The 27,848-nt window shown below is 35.4% G+C and overlaps 3 protein-coding genes across 3 annotated transcripts in view; 1 reads left to right on the plus strand and 2 right to left on the minus strand.

Annotated features, from left to right (window-relative positions):
• GGCT (gamma-glutamylcyclotransferase) overlaps window positions 1-27,848 on the minus strand; it is a 1,150,694-nt gene that overhangs the window by 1,092,231 nt on the left and 30,615 nt on the right. The gene's annotated exons all lie outside the window — the stretch shown is intronic.
• Window positions 1-27,848, minus strand: part of NEUROD6 (neuronal differentiation 6) — a 779,410-nt gene that overhangs the window by 263,408 nt on the left and 488,154 nt on the right. The gene's annotated exons all lie outside the window — the stretch shown is intronic.
• Window positions 1-27,848, plus strand: part of ITPRID1 (ITPR interacting domain containing 1) — a 105,772-nt gene that overhangs the window by 54,789 nt on the left and 23,135 nt on the right. The gene's annotated exons all lie outside the window — the stretch shown is intronic.

Consider the following 27,848-nt stretch of genomic DNA (forward strand, 5'->3'; position numbering starts at 1 on the left):
TTATTTTAAAAAATCAGGAAGATTTTAATATCTGTTTATATGGAAAGGTCTCTGAGACAAGAGTTGTTAAATGAGAAAAAAGTTACATGCAAAAGAGTCTTATCTATACACTCCTTTGTATTAAAAAGAGTGTATCTATGGTTACTTACCGAATAACGATGCTTTGGTCAATGACAGACCACATATACAGCAGTGGTCCTATAAAATTATAACACCATATTTTAACTGTACCTTTTCTGTTGCGATACCCAAATACTTATCATTGTGTTACAGTTGCCTACAATATTCAGTACAATAGCATACTGTACAGGTTTGCAGCCTGGGAGGATAGGCTATACCATCTCGTCTAAGTGTGCAGTAGGCTATACTTTCTGTTTGTGTTTAAGTCCACTCTATGATATTCAAACAATGAGAAAATCAACTAAGCATGCATTTCTCAGAATGTGTCCCTGTTGTTAGATGTTAAGTGACAGATGATTGTATAATATTTCTACTGGGGGAAAGGCACGCACAGATTGCTTCTGGAGAAATGTATAAGGAACTGTTAATGGTGGTAGCTTAATAAAAGGAAAACTGATATGTTTTAAATTAATTGGCATATTTTAATTTTCTTTTGTTACCATGTTCATATGTTATTTTCAAAACACTACGCAAGAAATAATTCTGGCATATCCACAGAAATGGATACAATAAAAATGGGAGCTTTTAGCTGGGTGTGGTGGCTCACGCCTGTAATCCTAGCACTGTGGAAGGTTGAGGCTGGTGGATCACCTGAGGTCAGGAGTTTGAGGCCAGCCTGGCCAACATGGTGAAACTCCGGCTCTACTAAAAATACAAAAATTAGCTGGCTGTGGTGGGTCCCAGCTACTCGGGAGGCTGAGGCAGGAGAATCGCTCAAATTCGGGAGGCAGAGGTTGCAGTGAGGTAAGATCGTGCCATTGCACTCCAGCCTGTGTGACAGAGCAAGACTCTGTCTCAAAAAAAAAAGGGGGGGAGCTTTTAATATTCCTTTCAGTCTTTTACAGATCAAGCATAAAATAATATAAGAGAACAAAAAGGTATTAATAATATGTACTCAATAGAAAAATATTGAATACTATTTGCCAGTGTTCTTGGAATATTTATTAAAATATCTAACAACATGAAAATGCAAAGATTCTTTTATGATTTCTTTTTTTTTTCTTTTTTTTTTTTTTGAGATAGAGTCTTGCTCTGTCACCCAGGCTGGTGTGCAACCGCCTCCCAGGTTTAAGTGGTTTTCCTGCCTCAGCCTCCTGAGTAGCTGGGATTACAGGCATGTGCCACCACGCCTAGCTAATTTTTGTATTTTTAGTAGAGATGGGGTTTCACCGTGTTGGCCAGGCTGGTCTTGAACTCCTGACCTCAGGTGATCCACCCACCTTGGCCCCTCAAAGTGCTGGGATTACAGGCTTGAGCCACCATGCCCAGACTACACAAATACACACACACACACACACACACACACGCACAATATGAGCCACATTTTTATAGATATAAATACAGTGCAGTAACACTTGAATTCAATAATAGAAGAAAAAGTAACATTTTCTAACCCCAAACAAAAAAAAAAAACAAAATGACAAACCCAGTACTTGGGGGCTGGGTCCTCCATCCTAAACAAAGGTATAGAAAAGTATAAGTTAAAATTACAAATTCAGATCACTTGAATAAAGACATTTTATATAAAATCATAGAGTTCTACCACAAGCAGTAATATGAGGCAAATTCAGAGCATTGATTGTTTTTATTATCAAAGCAGAAAAAACTAAAATAAATTAGGTATTTGCCTCAAGAAGTCATCATTAAATCAATAAAACAAAATTAGAAGTTAGACATTAATAAAGATAAGTAGAAATTGGTAATGTGGAAAGAAGAAACAAATTATTTGATATGTAAAATCCAAGCACTAAATTTTTATAGGAAAAAACCCACAAAGTTCAAAAAACTGAAAATACATACAAACAAAATTAGAACATCAAAATAAAATTAAAGAAAAGACGTATAGTCACTGATATAGAAAATAAATGACCTAACATGCAAAACCCATTTTAAAATTATAAAGGAATACTAGTACAACTAATGTAATTAAAACAAGAGATAATTACTATTGATGCCACTTAAGGAAATTTAGATACATAAATATATTTTGCATATGTCATTTATTTATATATTGATACTATATTACCAATATTTGTATCATATATATAACAAAAATTAATAAAGTAACATAATAGGAAAGATAAATAAACTAATACCATAGGGGAAAAATAAATAAACATAAGCTAAGTTTATCAGAAATTACTTCTGAGAACAGCAAAGAGAAAAAAATTGCTGTATGACTGGTTCTTTCAATTTTTCAAGAAAGAGATAATTTTTTGCTTATGTAAGTCTTTCAGATAATGTAAACATTTGTAAATCTTCCAAGCATCTTTTAGATTTTAGAGAAACCTGATAGGAAATTCTGACTAAAATGTCTCAGAAAATTGATACATTCCACTTATGAAAATAGATGCAAAAATGTTTAAATAAATAAATAAACTAATGGTGATTTAAGTACAATATTTTAAAATGCTAATACTTGAACAAATAGCTTTTAGTATAAGGTATCAAAAATGTTTTAACAATTGAAAAACTAATATAATTTAGTCATAGGATAAAGGAAATACTTGACATCATCACCTTGATAGATTTTGAAAAAGATGTGTGCATAAAAAATATTTCCCTATCATTCTTTACCAACAGAAATTGAAGATAGATGACATTTCAGATAAATTATTAAATGTAAAAACACCCTCAAAATATAAAAGGAACAGAAGTAAATGTAGATGAATATTTATATAATTTTGGAATAGAGAACGGTTTTTTAAGCTCAGCATAAAATAGCAATTAAGCTGATTAGTTTTTACTATCTAAAATTGAAAACATATATTTAAAAAACTTAAAATTTTAACAGTTAATGATAAAATACAGTAGAAATACATAAAGATTTCTTACAAATTACCATCTAACAAGAACTATGGTTTTTCATAAATTTGAGGATGGATCAACATCAGTAAAATTATTTAATAAAGCACATTACATTAACAGTTTAAAAAGAAAAAAATGTTAAAAGATGCAGAAAAGAAATATAACAAAATGTAATTGATCATAATTTAAAAACAAAACAAATGAACAAACAAAAACTCTGCAAGTAGAAATAAAAGAAAGATATCTTAACCTAATTAGGGGCATCCATCAAATCTTGATAGCAATTTCAATCTCAACAGTAAAATCTCAGAAGAAATCCCATTAAACCAGGAATACAACCTGCCCACATTACTTTTATTCAACGTTAAACTAAAGGTAAAAGCAGAAAAACAACTCAATAAGGTAAGAAGTTTATAAACCAGAGAAATGTTCACTTTTGCTGACAAAATAACTGTCTGCATACAAAACTTGAGAGCAGACAGGTGTGTTAGTAATAAGGTTTAACAAGTTTGTTGGCTATGAGAGCAAAATGCAAAAATCAGTCTCCATGCATCAGCAATAACCAATTGGAAGCACATTAAAGTAAAAAAAAAAAAAAAACAAAACCCACAACAACAGATTCTTTTCACAACTTCAACAAGAACAATAAACCTATTAAAGTACCTTATATTTAAATGAATACTTTTAGAATATTTGTTGGGAAGATTATAAATATTACTATGTCTTATAAAGGAGAACTAAATAAAAGCAGAGGTATGATATGTTCATAAATGGGAAAACTCCATATCAAAAAGAAATAAACTCTCACCAAATTAATCTAAAATGCAACATAATTTCTATAACAATGCTAATAAGTTTGTTTTATTTTTCTGTAGGACTTGCAAGCTTGTCCTAAAATTCATATGTACCAGTAAAGGGCCGAGGAAAGCTAAGACTATTATAAAGATCATGGAGAAGAAATTTTCCCTGCTAGAAATCAACACTTATTATATAGAAATTGCAATTAAGACAGGTGCCATATTTTAAAAAAACGGATAATAAACCAATGAAATAAAGAGCTCAGAAATAGACTCCCTGATATAAAGCAGTAAGTTAGAACACTTCAAAATCAGTGGAGAAAGGATAGACATAATTGAGACAGTAAGGTGGTTATCCATATAGAAAAAAATAGAAAATTAAACCCTTGGCTTGACCCATATGCAAAGATAAATTCCAAGTATAGCAAGAGTGTAAGTGTAAAAAGTAAGGCATTGGTACTTACAAAAGAGAATACAGAAGGCTACGTTTATGACCTCAGGGTAACCGTTTCTTAAACAGGACACAAAAAAGTACACACTATAAAACGAAACTGATAAGATGACTTCATCATAATTGTCAACATTGGTTCAACAAAGACAGAATAAAGTTCAAAGACAAGTCACAAAGTAGGAAAAGGTAATTTGCAATTTAGCTACAACAAAATATTTGTGGATAAAATAGCGAATTTCTTTCTCTTTTTTTTGAGACGGAGTCTTGCTCGGTCACCCACGCTGGAGTGCAGTGGCGCGATCTCGGCTCACTGCAAGCTCTACCTCCCGGGTTCACTCCACCCTCCTGCCCCAGCCTCCTGAGTAGCTGGGACTACAGGCGCCCGCCACCACAGCCGGCTGATTTTTTGTATTTTTAGTAGAGACAGTTTCACCGTATTAGCCAGGAGGGTCTCCATCTCCTGACCTCGTGATCCGCCCGCCTCAGCCTCACAAAGTGCTGGGATTACAGGCCTGAGCCACTGTGCCCGGCCGGTTATTTTCTATATTTTCTGTGTGTTCGAAATATTTCCAAATATTTCACAAAATATTTCTTAACAAAAGATTTAACAACAACAACAACAACAAAAAAAAAAAGTAGAAATTTTACTAAATAAGAAATATGTAAATGAAGCAATTTTCAACCTCAGTTATAATCTAAAACATACAACTTAACGTTATAGTCAAATAGACAAATGAGTTATTAAATTGGTGGAGGCTTAAGAGTTCATATAAGCTAATGTTGGCAAGGAAGCACATTGCTTTCTGCAAGGAATATAACAATATGTGTCAGAAAGCTTTAACCCTATTTACCTTTTCACCTGTGTATAACCTCTAGCAAGTTGCTCTAAGGCAATTATAAGAGAGGTGTGAAAAATTAGAACTGCCCTAAACATTCAATAAAGGGGTATGTTTACATTTGAAAAATGACGCATAAAGTGGACTATTATGCAGTCATTAAAAATGAGAACACAACTGGTATTTCATGACATAGTGGTTTAAAAGCCTATAGTTTCGCGACAAAACCAAGTCATAAAGTAAAATGTATGCTACTACAGAAAAAGGTTAAAGAGAGAAAGAAAGTCAAGTGCCTTGCATAACCGGGATCCTAGGACTTTGTAAGCCTGCCTGTTTCCCATGATTCTTCCCTTGGGGTGAGCTATCTGCATGTGCTGAGCCCTCCTTACCCTTGGGAAGTGACCACAGTTGGTCTGTTTAGAGAGTTATTCCTCAATGGGAATCATCGAGGCTTTCTTCCCTTTTCTGGTGGAGTGTACCCGGAAGATCATACTTCACCATTTTTGTCTCAACATGCATGCCCGGGAAGTTGCTTCTTCTTGGGGCTTGAATTCAATTACTAGTTTGATGTTAACAGGTGTGGATCATCAGGAAATGGCCTCTCCCTGGCGTTACCAAATTACCATTTTTAAAGAGGCAATGCAATAATTGCCAAACCATCACCCAACATTTCTAGTGGGTTGGGGGAGAGCCCTCTCCTGCCCTGCCCATGCCCAGCCACCTGTAAGACTTTAACTGTCTTTTAATTCTGGTTGCCCCCGATTCGACCTTAAGAGAATGATGAAGATACAAATAGAAGGAAAACAGACCCTAGTCTCATAGAATTTGTAAGTATCAGAAGAAATCAATTAATTATTGAATTACAATTGTGATAAGTATCAGGAAGAAATAAAACAATAGATAAATAGAAAGCTGCTAACATCCAGGAAGAGACAGATACAGATCTGGGTGTCTTACAAAGCATCCTTTTAAATTCTTGGCAATGTTTATTGAGTGAGTACTTACTGAGGCTTCAGTCACTTTACACCTATTAATTCATGGAAACTTTCCTTGAAGGTGAATTCTGCTTTTACCACGGCCACTGTACGGATAAGGAAACTGAGGTAGAACGATTGTGTAACTACCCATGGCCACATACTTAGAGCCCTTGACTGTTTTTTGGTTCTGGTTGCCTTCTGAATTGACCTTGAGAGAATGCCGCTGGTCAAGTGCTCTGACTTGCCTTGAATCCTAGTGAGGAAAACTGATTAAATAACAAAATTGCTCAAAGATGAAAGAAACGAGATCCTGAGACTCAGAAGATACTGATTTCTGTAGTAACATCCTACACATGAATCTACTTTGCCGTCTCTAGTTTCATACCTGGTTTATTACCACTGGCCTCCGTGATGATGCAGGTTGTTAATGTGGAGGTAAAAAGGGACTCTGCCGTCACTGAGAAGAGGGACAAGAGTGCCCATCAATTTTGTTGTTGGTTTGTTTTGGGTAGTGCTGTTCATTTTCAGCGAATTAGTGCATATGGAAGAGGGATAGCCAACATGAAGGGAACTGCTCACCAGCGACCAGAACACTGGTAGAGAACAAGTCTCAGTGGCCCTGTCCCTTGGCTTAGTCACCTGGCCTCAATTTGAGTCCAATTGCTTAATTTTCCACACACCCATGAAAGTCAATTCCCATGCTGCTCTGTGTCGTCTTTATATTTCTCCATAATGTAGTCTCTGGCTGTTTAACTGCAGCAGGCTTTATGATAAGGGTTTTTTTTTTCTTCCTTGGCAGTAGGCATAGACTTAATTTTAAAAGACACACTCAAACTCAAACAGCCCTGAACGACTTACACAGAAAGCAGGGTGTTTTCTAGCCTTGTTTTTAAAATATTACAATTTTTTTATTAGGCAATTTTATCATTGTTATAAATAAGTAATTGTACTGGGGAGAAGGGATAATCCTTATTTAATTAAATTCATCTATACTCCCAGGTTGGCAGCAACAAGACATATGTGAGACTAATACCCACAGCCTGCCTCTTTGCATGTGCAATTAAAAATTCACTCTACAGTAGCACTGGCAGTTTAGTGTTGCTTTTGGCATTTACAAATTCTTTTATTTTGTGACTTTTTTTTACCATACACATATGCTGGAGCAGATGTTGCTTATTTGTTGTTTATTCAAATCTGTAGGCTCTGGCAGCTAACTCCATTGTTCTGTAATGAAGCTTTATTCACTGTCCTGTATTAGGACCCAGCGCCTGCACGAGAGGCTGCGTTAGTTCCCAGTAGGACACCACAGTTATTGCCCTTGTAGTTGGCTGTTTATAGTTGGAAGCTTGCATTGGGGGGAAAAAGCAGCAACAACAAAGGGCTGGGTGGTCACTGTTGGGGTGAGTGGAAGGGAACGGACAGGACAGTCATCTTGCTGTCCCCTGCTCTATATTCCTGCCCGGTGGCCTCAGCCTGCCATCTAGACTCATCTGCTTTGGGGATTTGGTGTCTGAGGCTGGGAAGTATTTTCTATCCTGCTCCTTCTCTTTTTTACCTTTCTTTTTCTCTGTCTGGTTATTTATTTTGTTCACAAGCAGGGTACCCCCTGTGTCTCCCCCACCCCCTCCCCTTTATTTCCAGTACATTCATAGATTCGTTAATAGTCACGCTTAGCCATAGGAGCTCTGTCAGGCACCAACCTGTTTCTTCCATATATCACTCCCTCATCACATCTTTCCTCATCCAGATACTGTTTCTGGCTGCCCATGTCTTGCGGGTAGCCACACTTCATAAAGTCAAGAATGTCAGGTCCATGTTGACCATGATAAAGACCTGCTGATCCCTAGAGCTCGAATGCCAATTTGGAGACGTTTGCCTTCTGGAAAACTCCTGTCTTGGCCAGGAGGCAATCAATCAGAGATGTAACCACCTCCATCTGGCACATTATGACATGGAACCTCACTATTAACACATTTGTGATTCATCTTGTCCCAACGAGTGGTGCCAGGGATCAAACCACATCCTCCCTCCCCGTGGCAGCTGGGAGCATTCTAGCTTCCCAGCATGCCGAGTTAACACATTGGCTCCTGTGACATTGCAAGTAACAATTCTTTTAATTATCACACCTTCCCTCCCCCTCCCCACCCACTCCACAGACACTTTGGCACCATGGGGATATTTTGCAGCCGGCAATCAGTACTTTTCTTAATTGACTGAGTATGTTCCAATAGTGTGAAGCCTGGTATTATTCACTCTCGAATGAAAGGGGCAGTTGCTTGATGCTAAGTTCTATAGATATAACACACTACACTTGTTTGGGGCATTTTTACTTCCACAGGGACACTGTAGTGTTCATTCACAATGTTTAAACATTGATTTCTCTTAATTGTTTAAATAATAAACGTGAATCCCCGGAGAATTGAATTCAGGGTCTTTCTTATTCTGGCCTCAGCCCATTCTTACCACCTTACTTCCTCTCCCACAGCCCAGACTCTGCATGTGTTGGATTGCTTAGTGTCCCCCAGAATTGCCCAATTTTGCCTCTCTGTAGCTACGTTGCTCCTTTTTTCACAGACTTCACTTCCAGTCTCCTTTTCCACATGTCAAAAGTCATCCATCTTTCAAGGTCTTAGTGTGGTGATTACCTCTTCTATCATCTCCAAGAACCCTGCTCCCGTATTCCTCCTTCAGTGCTCCCGTAAATGTTGTTGATACGTGCCTTTACCATAGGCCTTAATACATTTTGCCTTGTATTATAATTAGCTGTGTACAAAATATATGTACCTAACTAAATTGTTACTCCTCGTAAGGACCCTTTGCATGCATCTTTGTAGCCATGTCTCAGCTAAGGGCTGCTGTGGCATCTACACAGGGGTTAGCATGTGGCATCTACACAGGGGTTAGCATTTCTACACAGGGGCTGTAAGAAATGGAAGTAGCCTTTTATTGAGCATTCTGTGTGACAGGCACTACATAAAGCACTTTACATTCTTAATTCATCCTCATAACCACCATGGGAGCAAGTGGATTTTACTCTCATTTTACAGATGAGGGAACCATAGCTCAGAGAGGGTAAGTCATTGGATCAAAGTAATTCAGTAAGGGTGTAACTGAGCTAGTATTCACAGATCTATGTGATCTCAAAGCTTTGATCCTTACTAAGACATCCCTTTATTTCTCTAGCAAAAAATGTAATGTTGCTATGTGTGTATAGTTAAGGTATCATCCTAATGTAAAAATGTTGGTAGAACTAGATATACGGTTCAACAGAGAAAACACTTCTGTTCTAAGGGAGTATTAAAATCAAGGTATGGTTCAAATGCTCCACACCAAACAGGGCAACAAACCAAATTTAAGATTTAACTAGGGGTTGAGTTGATTTAAGTTCAAGCTTAGGAATAAGAAGCCTAAACCACTACCACCCACCCCTAGGACTATGCTAGATATGAAGATAGAAAAGAGCATGTTTTTCTATGCTTCTTATAAAAATTACATTTAACAAGTTTAACAAGAGATGTGTTTCTCAGTTTTTTCAATGGATAGCTTATGTCAGATAGGAAATCGAGAACCCTTTTATTTTAGCCTGGTGGTGTTTTGGAAGGAGGTTAGAAAATAAATCTCTCAGTCGGGCAGGGTGCCTCACGCCTGTAATCCCAACACTTTGAGAGGTTGAGGCGGGAGCATCACCTGAGGTCAGGAGTTCAAGACCAGCCTAGCCAATATGGTGAAACCTCATCTCAACTAAAAATACAAAAAAATTAGCTGGGCGTGGTGGTGGGCACCTGTAATCCCAGCTACTTAGGAGGCTGAGGCAGGAGAAGCCCATGAGCCTGGGAGGTGGAGGTTGCAGTGAACCGAAATCGTGCTACTGCACTCCAGCCTGGGTGACAGAGGGAGACTCCATCTCAAAAAAAAGAAAGAAAGAAAATAAATCTTTCACAGGCCTTTTTGAATCTGGAGAGGTGATTATGGTAGGAAGAAAGGGTGTAGCCAAGGTAGTTGATAGAAGCCTTCAAGGCAGAAGGAAGGGGAGGCAAAGCTGATGTATTTCAGGTGCTCTTTGTCTTACTCTTATTCCCTATTCTTTCCCCAGCTCACCTCCACAATTCCCCTGCTTCTTTCTAGGTGCCTTTAATTACTGCCCAAGTGCTAGTATAAAACAATTCAAGGTGAATATTGCATCAAAAAACCTAAGCCATTCACTAAGGAGTTTGTGTTGTGCTAAAATTCTCAGGTACTTTGAAATTAAAGATCAATGGCTTGGGAGCAAGCAAGGGAAACATCATAGCTTCCCACCTCCTTTTCAGGGACATGTTGGAAGGAAGATCTAAGTTCTTGTCTCCTGTAGCAAACATCATCCTTTATGATGAGCGTGAGGCTTTAGAAAAGGTTGAGCAAATAAGGCATACCAGTTAAAAGGAACTGGTAATAGAAGAGGCTTTGGGTATTAGGGTTCTTCCTCTCATAACTGATCTTATCTTGGCCATTCTTGCTTTGGGAAAAAGAGTTGGCATTTCCCCCTTCTCGTCTTCCTGGGAAAGTTGAAGCCAGAGGTGAGGCTGATTCTTCTTTCTGGGAAGAGAGGCTGGAAAGCAGCTCAGTGCCAGAGCAGCTGAGATTTTGATTGGTTTCTTCTGCTGCCAACTCTAGCTGGCTTCTGGTGCCCATACAGACCTCAATGATGATATCTGACATGGTCTATTTCCTTTAGCATGTGCAATTTGCCCACCTGCATGGCAGTCTCACGGGTGGAACTTTGGTCATGGACTGATGCATTAACCAATAGGTTTTGAAATTTATTTTATAAAACATAATATGAACATGTAGATATTCTGTGTTCATTAAATAACTTTCACTAAAAATGTGTAGAGTTGGTCTAAGGGAGTTTCAAAGTTCTGTGTTTATCATAATGATTCTTACTCTATTAATAGATAAATTAATAGTATAAATTCTTGCCTTCTGAGAAATAGGACTATTTAAAAAAACCAGTATTTGCTCTCTGTTAACTATGACTGAACAAGTTATGATTTCCTAGCGGTCCAAAAATCCTGACATGCATGCGCTGTTAATCCCATGTGTAGGACCTAACACCACCTAGAAGCTCAATAAATGTTTATTCAATGGGTGAATAGGATCGACAAAGACTTCTCAGGGGCTGTATTTGTATCTATGATAAAAAGTCAACAAAGTCACATCTTTCACTAAATATCTTCATAGTGAAGTGACACAGAAAAGAAAACTTGAGAGAGAGAGAGAGAGAGAAAAAAAAGGAAAAGATAACTCATGATGGTTAAACCCTAGATGTTTAAATAAAACAAATGCCTCTTAGGTAAAACTGCAAAGGTGTGTAGTCAGTACCATACATTGCTTTTGATCTGACTTGATATGGAGAAAGAACTTTGTGCTTAGATAAATTTTTAAAAATTCTTATGTCCATTAGATAATTTCTTTCAAATATTGATATCAAATATTATATCAACTGGGGTTTTCATTAGGAAAATTGAAGAGGAAACCAAAAATTTACATGGAGATGTTGAAAAAAAATATATGAACCAAGGTATTTCCACCAAAGAAATTGTTTTCTTTCTGGTTATTTTCTTTTGTGCATATTGGCAACTCTTTCTATGCCTTTCAGTATCTTCTCAATATATTTTTTTCACAAGGTAAATTTTTATTTCAGGTAATCTAATAAATCTAATAATTTTAACTTACTCTTGGTATCTACTCTTCTGGTCATTTTTATTATTTTTACTCCTGGATAAGATGTTTTCCAAGACTGCAATGAAGCTGTCATCTTTGGATTTCTCTTTGCCTTTTTCTTGAGTTTGATTCTCTCTTTCCTAGAGCTCATGTCTTTCTTTCTTTGGATAGTCCTTTTTTTCTATTTTTGAAACATGCTCCAACAATTTTATTAGATTCAAAGAATGTAGAATCAGAAAACAAAACTCTGTCCTCAGTGTGCTTTCCCACCTGCAAGACGGTTGCTCTTAGTGCATGATGTACAGTTGTCATTCTCAGATATCTTAGCAAAATTAATTTGGAGATTCTCTTGTTTGGATCCTTGTTGGATCTCCCATTTTGGGGCCACTTCCTTTTCTTGACTGATGCTTTCACTTTGATGCCAGACTGTCTGAGTAGCTTCCTAAGAAATGTGGAAAGGAGGCAAGATTTTTGAGACCTTGTGTATCTGAAAATGTTTAATCCACCTGATAAATATGTTGGCTCAGCATCAATATCTTGGTCCTAAATTATTTCCTGCAGAATTCTGAAGGCCTTGCTCCATTGTCTTCTTGTGTTGTACTGTTGAGAAGTCTAAAGCTACAGTGAACTGTGTTCTGTTTCTCTCTTTCTCCAGAAGCTTATAGATTTTCATTTTGACTCTACTGCTCTGAAATTTTATAATAATATGTGTTGGTCTGTTTTCATCCATTAGGTTGGGTTCTCAGGGTCCATTTCAATCACAACTCCATGCCCTTCAGTTTTAAATTATCTGTCAATAATTTTAAGCACTAATTTTCTTTTTCAGGAAAATCTACAATGTGAATACTGGCACTCATGAATTAGTCCTCTTTCTCAAATTTTCTCCCCTGTTTTTTCATTTCTTTATTTTTTAGCCTAATTTTTGGAAGACTTTCTCAGTTTATCTTCCAGTGTTTAGTTAAATTTATTTCTGTTTTTATGTATTTAACCTTATGAAGTTTATGTTCTCAGAATGTTTTCTCCCATAGCATCCTATCTTTTTTTTTTTTTTTTGTCATGGTTGCAATGCTTCCTCTTACCTCTTTGAAAAGATCAGTGATAATTTCTGTGTATATATGCACTTATTTATGTATGTATCTGTAAAGTTTTCTTCTCACTGCATAGTTTCTGTTTCATAATGATATTTAGTTATCCCAACATCATCTGTTCCTCCATTGAATTACCTTAGTACCTTGGTTGAAAATCAGTTGGCTATAAGTGTACAATCTTATTTCTAATCTAAGTTCTATCCTATTAATTTATATGTCTGTCTGTATACTCCTAACACACTGTCTTCATTATTGTACCTTTGTAGTAAGTTTTAAATAAGGAAATACATCCTTCACCTTCGTTCTTCTTTTTCATGATTATTTTGACTACTCTATGTCCTTTGCATTTCCATAAGAATTTTATGGTCAGCTTGTGAATTTCCATATAAAAAGGTAGCTGAGATTTTGATACAAATTGTATTCTATCTTTAAGTCAACTTGGAGACTATTGCCATCTTAACAACATTAAGTCTTCTGATTCATAACATGGGATATCTTTCCATTTATTTGATCTTCTTTAATTTCTTTCAACAGCATTTTGTAGTTTTACATGTATAAGTCTTGTAGTTGTTTGGTTCAGTTTATTCTAAATATTTCATTCTTTTTAATGTTATTGTGAATGAAATTGTTCTTATAAATTTAATTTTGGACTGCTCATTGCTAGTATAAAGAAAATAAAATTATTTTTTGTATATTGATCTTATATCCTGTGACTTTGCTGAATTCATTTATTAGTTCTAATAATTCTATAGTGGATTTTTATATATAAGATCATATTATCTGCAAGTAGAGATAGTTTTACTTCTTCTTTTGATTCTGAATTTTTTTTCTTTTTTCTTTTTGCCTTATTATCCCGGAAATAGAAGTGGAGAGAGTGGACATCCTTATTTTCTTCTTAATCTTATAGGGAAAAATTTTAGTATTTTACCATTGTGTATGATATTAGCAATGGCCTTTTTGTAGATGTCTTTTATAGGTAGAGGATATTCAGTTCTCTTCCTAGTTTGTTGGGTTTCATATCATAATGTTGTGTTAAATTTTGTCAAATACATTTTGGCATCAATTGAGGTGACAATGTGGTTTTTTTCTTTTATTCTTTTCACATTGTTTATTACATTCACTGATTTTCAGATGTTAAAATAGCCTTGCATTCCTGAGATGGGTTCCACATAATCATGGTATATAATCCATTTTTCATATTTCCAGATTCAGTTTGCTAGTATTTTGTTTAGGATTTTTACATCTATATTCACAAGGACATTTCTGGTAATATCTTTGTCTAGATTTGGTATCAAAGTAATACTGGCCCCAGAGAATAAGCTGGGATGTGTCCTCTCCTCTCATATATTTTGGAAGAGTTTGTGAAGTATTGTTAATGTTTCTTTAAACATTTGGTAGAATATACCAGCAAAGCCATCTGGGCCTGAAATTTTCTTTGTGGAATGTTTTAAAATTTCTAATTAAATAACTTTATATTTTACAGGTCTATTAAAATTTTCTGTTTCTGCTAGAATAAGTTTCAATACCTTGTACCTTTCTAGAAATGTATCCATCTCACCTGAGTCATCTAATTTGTCATTCACAGTATTCATATAATTGATTTTTATTTCTAGAAAATTAGTAGTAACATCCTATCTTTCATTCATAATTTATTAATGGAATCTTCTGACTTTTTTCTTTATCTCTCTAGCTAAAGATTTGTCAGTTTTGGTGATCTTTTCAAAGAAAAACTTCTTTTTAATAATTCTTTATATTGTTTTCCCATTGTGTATTTTACTTATCTCTGCTCCAAACTTTATTATTTTCTTCATTCTACTTGCTTTGCATTTAGTTTGCTGTTTTTGTAGTTTAAGGTAAGAGGTTAGGTAATTGATTTTTGAGATTCTATTTCTTTTTAAATATACATATTTATAGCTAAAAATTCCCCTCAAAGCACTGTTTTTGCTGCATTTCATACGTTTTGATATGTTTTGTTTTGGTTTTCACTCATCTTGAAATATATTCTATTTCCCTGTGATGTCTTCTTTGACCCGTTACTTAGGAGTGTTTTAAAAAATCGCTACATATTTGTGAATTGCCTAAATTTTCTTCTTCTATTGATTTCTGATTTCATTCTACTGCAGTCAGAATTGTTATTTTGTATGACTTCAATTCTTTAAAATTATTGAAGCTTGTTTTGTGGACTATCATAGAATAGTCCATGTACACTTGAGAAAAGTAAGTATTCTTCTCATAGATATTGTTTTTTGGGTGGTGTCTTTTACAGATGTCTATTAGGACTACGTGATTTATTTAAAATGACATACTAGAAAATACCTATTTAATTCAAAAAAATGCAGTAATGCAGGAGTAAAGGCATAAAAAGATATGACATATAACACATAGTATAATGGCATCCTATCTAATAAATCCTATCTAATCAATAATTACTTTCAGTCTAAATAGATTAAACATTTCAGTTTTCAATGTGTTGAAAAATTATTATTCAAATAATTTTTGAATTTTATTTATTATTATTATTTGTCTTATTATTATTGTTCAAATCTTCTATTTTGTTGTTGGTCTTCTAATTGTTTTATCCATTATTGAAAGTGGAGTTTTAAAGTATTCAATGATTGTTATTGAATTATCTGTTTTTTCCTTCATTTCTGTCAGTTTGTTTAACGTGTTTTGGGACTCCATCTTCAGGTCTACATGTGTTTTTAATTGTTAGGTCTTCCTAATAGATTGACTTTTTTATCATTATAAAATGATTTTGTCTTTATTAGCAATTTTTATCTTATTGTCTATATAATATGTAATATAATATGATATAATGTATAAAAATATAGCCATTCCAGCTACATTTTGGTTACTAGTTGGATAATATATCTTTTTCATTATTTTACCTGGAACCGTTGTGTTTTTTGAATTTAAAGTGTTTCTTTTGTGGATCACATGTAGTTGGATCATGTTTTATTTTTATCCATGCTGCAAATCTCTTTTGATTAGAATGTTTAATCTGTTTAGATTTAATGTAATTATTGATAAGGCAGGATTTATGTCTGTAATTTCACTATATGTTTTATATGTCTTATGTCTTTTTATTCCTCTATTCCACCATTACTGCATTTTTGAGTTAAATGGGTATTTTCTATATGCCATTTAAAATATCTTCTTATTTCTTTTATTATATTTTTAAAGTTACTTTTCTAGATGTTGCCCTGGGAATTCCAATATCTTAACTTAAAAAAATCTAGATAGGATTAGTACCAACAATTTCAATAGCATATTAAAAATTTGCTCCAGTATAGTTCTATTTCTTCCTCCCTCCTTTGTGGTATTATTGTCATACACATTACACTTTTATACATTATGATTATATCAATTCCATTTTATAATTATTGCTTTATTAAATTGTCTTTTAAATCAGATAAGAGAATAAAAGAATTACAAGCAAAAATACATTTTTATCATCTTCATATATAAAATAACTATGTAGTTATTTTAATGAGTGCTGTTTATTTCTTCATTCGAATCTGAGTTATTGTCTAGTGTTTTTTCACTTCCACTTGAAGGACTTTCATGAGTTTTTCTTATATTGCAGTTCAAGTGATGAATTCTGTTTTTGTTTATCTAAGAATGTCTTACATTGTCTCTTATTTTTGAAGGATAGTTTTGTTGAATATAGAATTCTTGATATTAACATTCTTTTATCCTTTCAGTGCTTTGAATGTCATCCCACAGCCTTCAGGCTTTCATGGTTTCCACTAAGAAGTCAGTTGTTAATCCTTTTAAGTATCCCTTGTATGTGATGAGTCATTTTTATCTTGCTGCTTACAAAATATTTTGTCTTTTGAGTTTTATTATCATGTGTCTGAGTGTGTATTTCTTTGAGTTTTTCCTATCTGGAGTTCATTGAGCTTTTTGGTTCTGTACATCACTTCTCATCAAAATTGGGGAGTTTGGGGCCATTATTTATTGAAATATTCTTTATGCCTTTTTCTTTTCTCTTCTGTTTCTGGGACTCCCATTGTGGGTGATGGTATATTTGATGGTGTTTCACAGGTCTCTGAGGCTCTGTTCATTTTTCTTCATATTTTTTTTGTTTTTGTTTTTTCAGCTGGATAATTTCAATTGGCTTGTTTTCAAGGTTGCTGATTCTTTCTTCTGCCATCTCAAATCTGATGTTGAGGTCCTGTACTGAATTTTTTATTTAAATTACCATATTTTGCAACTCTAAACTCTTATTTGGTCCTTTTATAATATTTACCTCTTTATAATACTCTGTATTTGATGAGACATTCTTTCTTATACACTCCTTTAGTTATTTTGAGTATATATATAACAGCTCATTTTTTTGTTTTTGTCTGGTGAGAACAACATTTGCATTTCCTCAAGGACAGTTATTATTGATTGGCTTTTGTTTTGTTTTGTTTTTCTGTGTGTGGACCATTCTTTCTCATTTCTTTGTGTGTCTTGTGATGTTTTGTTGTAAACTGGGCATTTAAAATAATATGATAATATGAAAACTCTTGAACTTAGATATACTCCTAGGTTTTGTTGTGGTGGTGGTTTGTTGTTGTTTCTGGTTTGTTTGTTTGTTCTAAAGAGACTTTCCTGGACTAATTTTATAAAGCCTCTGTATTTTGTCAAGTGTAGCACTGAAGTTCCTACTTGAATAGCCTAGTTAATGACTGGACAGAGATTTTTTTAAGTGACTTGAACAAATATGTCTACCACCCTTTTCTGAAGGTCTCTGTGTTTTTGTTGGAGTATGCCTTCAATGCTCCACCTATTTACAACTCAGTGTTAGTCTTCCCTTCTTGTTTGTGAAACTTCGAGGTCTTCCAGATGTGAGAAATTAGGGTCTTCTCAGATCTTTCTTGGGCATGAACACAGCCCTGCACATGTGCACAGCCAGCCTTATAGATCTACATGAATATGTCAGAGATTTTCAAAGTCCACTATTAGCCAAGCTTATTATTTTGCCCCAGTTGGTATCACCATCTCAGGCAGCTATAATATTAAACAATTACCATTAATTGTTTTAAACATATATCCTGCTGGTATGACTTTCCTTACTAGGTCAAATAAAGACAGGCTTACTGAATGGGCTTTGCCAGAGAGCTGCCAGATAGGCCTAATAGTGATAATTCTCCAAAAATGGGGCTTTTTGTTTGAGAGTCCACACCCTTTCTGCTTCCTCTAACTGATGGGATGCTGTTTTTCACAGCTACCACGATTCCAAGGCTGATTGTTTTAAGGCTAATGAAGAGTTGGGGAGAGGGTAATGGAAATAGGATAAGTTAAAGTGCCACGAAGTTCAGTGTTCTTATTGATATTCAACTCTTTTATTCTTGTATAAATGTTCCTCAGATTATTGAAAGCCTTTGGTTAATTCCTAGGGTTTTGAAAAAGTTAATTTTGACAGGCTTTGCCAGTGTTCTTGTTTTTATGGAGGAATGAGGTTTTGGAGGTTCTGTTTCCACTACCTCAGAAATACTGCCCTCTCTTTGTCTTTTTAATAAAACCAATTTGCTTACTGTAGTTTCTGTGGGATTTTTGCAAAGAAAAAAATATATTTTCATTCTACCATTTTAGTCAGAGTCTATATTTGCTGTTAGTCAGTAACAATGAATTTCAATTTTTCTAGCAGTAGAATATCATCAGGTAGGAAGACAAATCACAAAGAAAGACATTCTTGTTTAAGGCCATTTTTTCCTTTAAATTCCCACATAATCAGCAGTTTGTTTTGTTTCTATCTAAAGCCAAATCCAGTGGCTATGTCTATATTTATGTTAAATAACCAACAGCACTCTGGGCCTTTCTGAATTTGCAAGGTGGCTTCTCAGCAATGCAGATCTCCTTTTGAATTCTTTTCGCCCTTTGCACAGCATAATGACATTGTTACATTCGTGTTATTCTTGCCATTGATGAGAACTTCAATATTTGCTAGTGCATGTGTAGGGGGAGAGAAGTTCCTTATGGAAATATTCCATATTCCCTGTGAAGTACCTTAAGCAGTCAGGATTATCCACATTTTTCAGATGCTGAACTTTGGTTCAGAGGAGTAAAGTGACTTGCCACAAACAACCAGTTGGTAGGCACCAAGGTTGGGAATTGAATCCAGATCAGGTATATCAAAGTTTAGGGATCCCTTCCCTCTGCCACACAACATTCTTTACCCCAGATATTATGGAGTCTTAGATTGTCATTTAGTCCAAACCATCCAATGCTTAAAATACCTATACAGTATCCAATACCTTCTTGTGTGTCTAGAATAAGGGCAGGTGAAGAAGTAACTTCATAAATGCTTTCCAATAAAATTATGCTTTACACGGGAAGGCTAAGTTTAGTTCCTTTTACTTTGGTCAGATTATGGGAGTAAAAATGAGGGCAAGGCTGAACTTTAGCTCAATAACTTGTTAAAAAAAAAAAAACTCTCCATGCAGTTTCAGATTTACACTTATTCTAGTAATTAAACAAATATTTATTGAGCACCCATTATGTGTCCAAGGCTTGAAGTAAGACAGAAAAAGCCTCTACAAAAGGAAGATATGAGAGACACTTAATAGGTGTATATACTGCATTAATGCAGTAAATTTCTCCTGTTTTATTTAATACCATATACCCAGATCCTTAGAACAGTTCCTGGTATCCTTAGAACAGTTCCTGGATGCTCAATAAATATTATGGAATTAATTGATTAACTGAGATAATTTCACGTTTTTAAAGGTTATAAAAAACAAAATGGGTTAGTAGAGTGTAGAGCGTTGTGGCACAGGGAGCTGCATTGTAGTGGGTGGCCAGGAAAGGTTCTCTGAAGAGAGAGCATTGAACATCATTGTCATCTGGTTTGAGAACAGCCATTGATCACTTTTATGAAATTTACTTCACAAACAGCCACTGAGAAAACTCCTGATTCGGGGGCCCCATTTATATTTTTGGTCACAAGGAAACCTAGAATGTCCTTTGTTGCTCCCTAGGGTATGGCGAGAATGAACACCACACCTCACTGAGGGTCCATTGCTAGTGTTTTCCATCACCATTAGCCAAGGGATTAATTTATTTTTAAGCTGTAGGCTGTAGCCTTGAGAATGTAATTTAGTTTCAGTTTAATTTTATAGTAATTTTCTTAAAAAGAATAAAGGTGACTTCTAGAAAGTGTATAGTAATTAGCAAAATTCTAAAAGTTATGTAATCCAGAACTTAGCCCTTAGGAAAAAGGGTGATGTAGGTTTGCTGAACACATACTGTAGATATTTTCCCATTTATTCTTTGGACATGGATATAGGACTGACTAGTGAAATATCAAAGATTTGACATGCATGCTTTAATAGAAAAAACATGAAGATAGGATCAGGTCATAAGTATTACTTGTGTAACATATGGTAAGTTATTGGAGGCCCTCATACCTCAATGTTACCATCTTCATGATGGGCATAATAAAATCTACCCAGTTTGGCAGTTGTAAGGATTGCAGACAATGTGTTCAGAATACCATGAACAATAATGGCAAGCAGTAAATGGCAGCTATTAGTACTATGGATGCATCTTGAAGTCATTTGCAAATTCTCTTATGCTATTTCTGTGGACAAAGATGTGAAGATGTGAGTGATTATCAATGTATAGTTCCTGGTACTCTCTCAAGCAAAATAAGACATTAAGTGATGTTTAAAAATGGAGATTCTTTGAGTATTATGAACAATGGTTGTGTAATTACATAGACTTTCATTCTTAGACATGACCAAGATCATGTCTAAGTAACTAATTAAAGGCTAATACCAGTAGTGTGTTACAGTTTACTGAGAATTCTAATTCTGTTTTCTGTTAAAAGGCCTGGCTGCTATGCAATGCTTTGACAATGTTGCAAGGTTCCTACTGTACATGCAAAAATATAAATTATGGGAATTCTTGCAGTTTTCAAGAATTGTGATTTGTTATAAATATATTAATAACATCTTAAATTGACCATGGTTTTTAATCGTGCCTCTTTTTTATTAATTTAAATGTAAGCCATTGCTAATTTATCTCTCTAAAAAATTATTGTATTTATGGTTATCCCTTCAGGGTCTAGTAGTGAACATATGCATATTGGGTCCTATTGATTTCAATAATTAGATTTTTAAATGTGTAGGTCTTGGAGTTTTGTTCTGAATCATCCCTACCACCTGTCTTAGGTTGGATTCCCCAGAAATGGACCTCAGGGAGAGTTTGTGTTAAAGTGATGTATTAAGATGTTTTCTAAGGAAGTACAGTAGGGGAGTGGGACCCTGAGGAGAAGGAAGTAATCTGCCCATCAACACATCCCTCCACCCACTGACTAAGTCTTTTTTTTTTTAATCATCTCATTGATTCCACAGGTACAATGTTATTTCAACTTTAGAAATAGATAGTATCTTAGATCGTATGGTAAATTCCCCAGATAGCTTAAAGAGTAGTTTTCAATGGCCTTTTTCTGATTTCCTCTGTGGCCAAAGTAGGAAGCAGCATAAGGATTATGTACACGTGAATGAGACAACAAGATACAAGACCAAAAAGGTTTCTAAATTTCATTATTTGGTAGCATAAAAACATTGTGATTGTGATTCAAACAAGTGTCAGATGCCCAAACCTCTCTTGCTTACTTTTTGCCTTCTTGGTGGTTTGTGGGAATGGTGTAGTTGTCCTGGTCATATTCCAATCTAGATAATTATATCTTCTCTTCTGCAAACTTCCTGTTGCTTATATTCCAAGTGCATTCTTCTTTTCTTTATGACAAACTGCTCCTAGGCACCACTGCATGGTGGTAAACAGCTGGAGGGAGCTACCCCAAAGATGGTTGCACTTCAGTGATGGGTGAGCTCCTCCCAGTATAATTTATCTATCAACTTGTTCAGTTTTTGAAGCATTTGGCATCTTTCAGGAAGGAAAGCCTGGAGAAGGGAAGATCCTATTATTTCTTCTATAACCTCAGTAGGTTTGAGGCACTGTTCTAATTAGAATGGAGATAACAACAATTTTAAAATGACAGATCTTTGCAAGGGGGATGATTAATATAAATGTGTTTCTCAATAACAAGTATTTCATTGATAAGCTATTAAAGAATAAGTGTTAAATTTTAGATTGCCAAAGATATCATACCTCTATGTAGTATTAAGCATTTCTGAGGTAGGCAAGAGAGTCATTGAAATAATAACCAAATCTCCCCAACAGTTTAATTAAAAGAAAATGTGAATCAGTATAAAAATCAAAACTATTCTGCTTTTTGTAAAAAACAAACAAAAAACAACTTCACTGTGAGTGGAGATAAGACTTCAGACAAAATTATTTCAGAGAAAATACATCCTGATTAGTCTCTTCCATTAACAGGAGCTCTTTAGAGACAACTTTTACCTTCTAAATGATTTAATGCTCCATCTTTTAAAGAAAAAAAAAAAACCCCACCATACTCTTGTCATTTTCTGGTTTATACTCATGCTCCCTCCCACCCCCACACTACTTTAAGGATACTACTCTACCTAAAATGAGTTCAATGAGTTTGGCTGAAATTGAAGATAATAAAGATAAAATGAAAATGAAGATAAAATATTTGAAGAATATTTAAATTTCAGAAGAAAACATTTGACTGATTAAGAAGAAAGTTACTTACACTTACTTCTAACACTACAAATCATTGCAGGAAAAGAAAATAAAGTCCCTTTTCTATTTGTAGTAAAGAAAATGGTGGGGAATGAATTTTAGAAGCACACGTATTTATTATCATTAGAGAAACCACTGATGCTATCAGAGCATTTCCAGTAGTTGTGGCTTCCATGGGATCCTAAAGAAGCCGAGAGATGACAGAAGCCTATCAGGTTCACAGACTTTTAGGAAACCTTAAAGCCCTCTTGGTGCCCATCATTGTGATAGGAGCAAGGACTATGACGTAAGTCACCCAGATCAAAGGTGTGACCATTTCCCCAAACTTAAGATCAGCCTTTTCACTTCATGTGTGCCTTCCCCGGCCAGCACCCAATTTGTGCCCCCTCACTTCTCCCTAAACAATACAACCAATACCCCATAACAAATAATTAGGATTGTTCATGAGAAAATCCAAAGGGAGCAAATTCACATTGTTCTTTGGGAGGTTCCTACCCTGTCCTTTCCCGCTAATGCACACCACTACTAATTAGGCTACTGAAGAAGAGGCATCTGGCTGTTGCCAATTCTTGACACCCAAGTTTCATGAATCTTTTGGTCAAGAAAGGAAATATTTCTTTCCTGATCCAAAGCCTAATCCCAAGACAAAATGCCTCCAGGGGCCCCTTCTTCTCAGAAAAGGTAGAGATGATGTTAGGAAAGGCTTTGAAACCAAAATGGAGTCCAGAAAGGCCAAAAAGCAGATTTCATAAACTCCCCTATATTAATGGGGTCACAATGTAGAACCCCATAATTATAGTTGAGTATTAGGGCTTACCAATAATTATTTTTAGCTTATGAGTGAGGAAACAAAGGCTCTTAACGGCTAAGCAACTTGCTCAAGTTCACCCAGCTGGCAAGTGTTGGCATCAGGATGAAACCCAGGTCCCTCTAACTCCAAGTGGCATGCCCTGCCCAAATTCTATGCTGCAAATATAAGTTGTGGATGTCACTTTATTATAAAGTATACTTTGCTGTGCAGATTGCATGTTATAAGAAGCCGAAGTGGATAAAATGGTTTATCACATGTGTCAAGAGAGTAGGTGACTCAAAGCATTCTAGGATTCACTGTGGAAGACCTGATTCTTCATCCCCTTACAGTGTGTCTGAGAGAGGAAATCCCTCTCTGCTCTCTTCCCTAATTCCATATTGACCTTTGTCTTCTTCCAATTTCTAAAGCATGGTGACATTACCTTTAATCTGTGTGTGTTAATCACAACATTTTATTAGTCTTTCAAAAGCAATTTTTGTTCTCTTCCTTTTCTTTGTAAGTACAGGCAAGGTGTCCTTTCTATGTCTATTTTCAGGTGATCACATTTTTGCCATTGTAAAATGGAAGGCGTAATGACTAGATTTCTAGGTAAACTCTTATAATTTACATATGAGGAAAGAAAGGTCTATAAAGTTAGTGATTTGTTCTAGGCACCAACAATGATTGGTGGCAAATCCAGACCCCGAACCCTCAGTGATGAACTTTCAATTCTTATTATTTTGCCATTAATTACTTTTCTGTGTAATGTGTTCCTAACTTATTCTTTGTTTAAACCATATGTGTGGAGCTAAGCTTAAAGCAGGCAAAGTTACTGTATCATAGCATTTTGATAAGAATAACATCTGATTTATTTTCAGTCTCCAAAATTTACCTCATGTATGCTGAGGAAATCAATGGTCAAGTTTGTAAAGAGTGTTCTTTTGACAGTTAAAGAATTAGAATAAGCTTTTCTTAGAATGTCTTTAAAAAAATTTTTTTTTCTTTATAAAGTTATTTTATAAATGCTTAAAATAAAGTGATCTCATCTAAAATTGAAACACTGTATTTCAGATACAGGTACACTGAATGTTAGTAAGAAGGGTTTTTATTTACAGATAATTTGGTGATAATAAAAATCTTCAGTAAACTTTGCTAAGACTTAAAAAAAACTTTATGACTAACTCTGTGATTTTTCCAGTGTTAAAAGGAGTCCAAGTTGATTCTAAAATCAAAGAACAGACAGAAGTTCAAGTGGGTTGTAAACTTGGCGAAAACATGTTTTGTTAAGAAAAAAGGAAAACGAATCCCATCTAAAAATCTGTGACTATGTGTATGCATCTTTGGGCTTTCTTTTTGTAAAAGCAAAGTTCTTTTAAAAAGAATCAGAGCATCACATAAAGTAATGAAATACACTTTATGTGACTAAAGATATTAAAATGTCTTGTTTAAAATTAGGCCAACTGCGTAACTCCTTTTGAACAGTTCATTGGAAATAAGTCACCTAGTGACCATAATCATGCTTTAACTTTGGGTGTGTAACCTTATGTTCTAAGAAGTGTCACTGATAACTTTTAAAATTATCATTAATCTGGTGCTACTTAGAAGTAAGTTTTTCTACTATATTTCTGTTTGCATTTTACTATTTCCTTTCTGTATTATGCTTCCCTTTACTGTAATGAATATCCCAAAGATGGATACAACTGTTTAATTTGGTATTTTTTCCTGCAGTAGTTATTCAGAATTTCTTTTCTGAATAGTTTTTAGCATTTGAATCAAAACAGTTTTTGACATGTTGGTGAAACCATGCTCTAAAGGAGGAGTCAGTGCTTCTGGATCCCCAAATGGACTCAGTTTTAAATGTGCCCCCAAAACTCTTGTTGCGGCAGTTTTCATCTTTGTAAGGGCTACTACACATGCTCAGAGTTCATTCTCAGAACATTAGACTATAAACTTTGAAAGAGCAGAGGCACAGTCTTAGTCTCCATTGTATTCCTTAATCTAGCACATTGCCTAACACACAGTAAGCACCCAACAGAAAAATATTTGTGGGATAAACAAATAAATATAGCAAGCTTTCTTCTAGAAAGTGGATGGTCACCCAGCTTGAAGATTATTTATTTTATTTCAATGCTTAGGCGGTATGCCTTATGAATTATGTATGTCTAAAACACATATGTTGAGGAAGGTGTTCTGGAGTATTTTTTATTACTATTAAATACAATTCCAAAGCACTCCTAGTGTTTTCCATTACCTTTTATTTTATTCTTATTTCGATTTTGTCCGCTGGAGAAGCTCCTGAATGGCTGGGCTGTGTCTTTCAGTATTCCCCGTTGTCCATGCAGTGCCTGGCACAGAGCAGCCAATCAGTAAATTATTGTTACATGAATAAGTGAGACTATATAAAATAATTTTATCAAAATTTAAAATGGGTTGGAATCAGTAAAAAGTAATACTGGTGATGCAAACAAAAAAGAGTGACATCATGGAAGATATTCTTTAGAGAATCATCAAAATGCAAGTGAAGACCACACATGGTGGCTCATGCCTATAATCCCAGCCCTTTGGGAGGTCAAGGCAGGAGGATCACTGGAGCACAGGAGTTCAAGACCAGCCTGGGCAACATGCCAATACCCCATCTCTACAAAGAAATAAAAAATTAGTCCAATGGGGTGGTGCACACCTGTAGTCCCAGCATCTCAGGAGGTTAAGGCAGGAGGATTGCTTGAGCCCAGGAGGTCAACGCTGTGCAGTGAGCTGTGATCATGCCACTGCACTCCAGCCTGAGCAACAGAGCAAGACGCTGTCTCAAAAAAAAAAAAAAAAAAATGCAGGTAAACAGGTCACAAATGAAAGTGACTAAACTTGACAGAGATGGAAAGCAGTGTCTCAATCCTCTGCACATCTTTCTTCCAAGCTTGGGTGGTTGATGTCCCTAAAAACAAAAACTTCCTTTTTATTAAAAAGGAGATTAATTGGAATTAAAATGAAAAGATACAATATTAAGTGAATACTAAGTTAAGTTGTCTGGTTATTGTACTATGAGTATCATTCAGGTAGGAAAGAGCATATCCAAAAGGGTTTAACTGAAGAGAGTTTTAGAAAGGGGCTATTTACTGAAGTGGGTGGGATTCAAGGAACCAACAGGAAATGTGGAAGCACCTTAAGGTTAATAAGAGCAGAAAGTCATTGTCACCCCAGGACTAAAAAAGCAGAGGGAGCCAGCTACTGGAGCCTGTGAAAGTTGGAGCCTGAGAAGAGAGACTTCTCAAAAGGAGCCCTCACAATAAAGGATGGCAGTCATTTTCAAAAAGTGCCCTGAAAGAGGGAGTGGTCAATAAATAATCCATGCTCTTTCTTCTGCCCTTCAATCTCCTACCCCTACTGGTGCCTCCCATTGATGGAACACAAGAGAAAGCCTGGAGCACAGGCAGGGCAGAGAACGATCAGAATAGAAGATAACAGGGGCAAGGAAGGACAAACGGAGAATAGCAAACAAATAACTGGTCTCCCGAAGAATGCCTTCTGACTCTGATGGAGCCAGGAGTCCCACATCTGTCCCCCAGAATGCAGCTAGGAAGAGAAGCATAAGTGCAATTCTTGATGGAAACTTTAGTTCTTCAGCTTGGTAACAACAAAACTTGAGGAATTGGGCTACTGTGTAAAAAGACTATTTCTTCTTACTGTCTGAACATTTGATGTAATCTCTGCCAATCAACCAGTGAACTCAACAAGGACAATGTTTGCTCCCAGCCAGCTTCACAAAAGGAAAAAACAAAAACAAAAACATTTAAACTGGTTATCACTAGAACTACAGCACTTGAATCAGTAGAAAAATTAAAGTCTCAAAAAAAAAATTGGCATTACAAAATGTGAAACCTATCTATTGTCTCAAGTGGTCATGGGACATTGTTCATTCAGCCCTGGAAGCTTCTATCCTTCTTTTCTGTAAAATATGAGTAAACACTGGATCTAAATTAAAATTTGTCATTGCATTCTTCCAGGACATTGTATGCACATTTGCTATTCAAAATCAGATCTGTCCTCCTTTTTGTCTCAGGAATATCTAATAAGTATCTATGTAGACAAAGAAGACATGTGTGTTTAAACGATACAATCTTTATAGATTCATGTAAGTGTTCTGTTTCAGAAATATTTAATTGGATTAAGATTCTAACTTGCTTCATTACAAGTCCCTGCATGACCAAACCACGGATTACTCCATGCCACGAAGCTCCAGGCACAATGGCCTGTTTTCCTTCCCCTGGGCAGAAACAGCTTGTAGGCAGGAGGAATAGGAACAGTTATCATTAGGTTGCGCACTCTGAACATATTACTCTAAAGGATATTTTTCAACAATTTTTATGGTAGTATTTTGATATGACAGTTTTTAAGAAAATGGTATGAAAAGATGCCAGAGGAAGCAGTGTGAATTTTATTTTTCAAAATACAATGGTCAGACCATGGGTCCAATAGAGAGTGTTTTCCTAGATCACTCTCCTCTCAAAAAGCATCCTCATATTAGATGCCAGAAGATAGTGGAGGTGCATAGTTGCATTTTAAAGTAGAAATTTTGCAACTTACAAATTGTGTACCTTTCAAGTTGTCATAAGAAGGAACA

Source organism: Macaca thibetana, chromosome 3, assembly GCF_024542745.1.
Source record: "Macaca thibetana thibetana isolate TM-01 chromosome 3, ASM2454274v1, whole genome shotgun sequence".
Taxonomy (NCBI): domain Eukaryota; kingdom Metazoa; phylum Chordata; class Mammalia; order Primates; family Cercopithecidae; genus Macaca; species Macaca thibetana.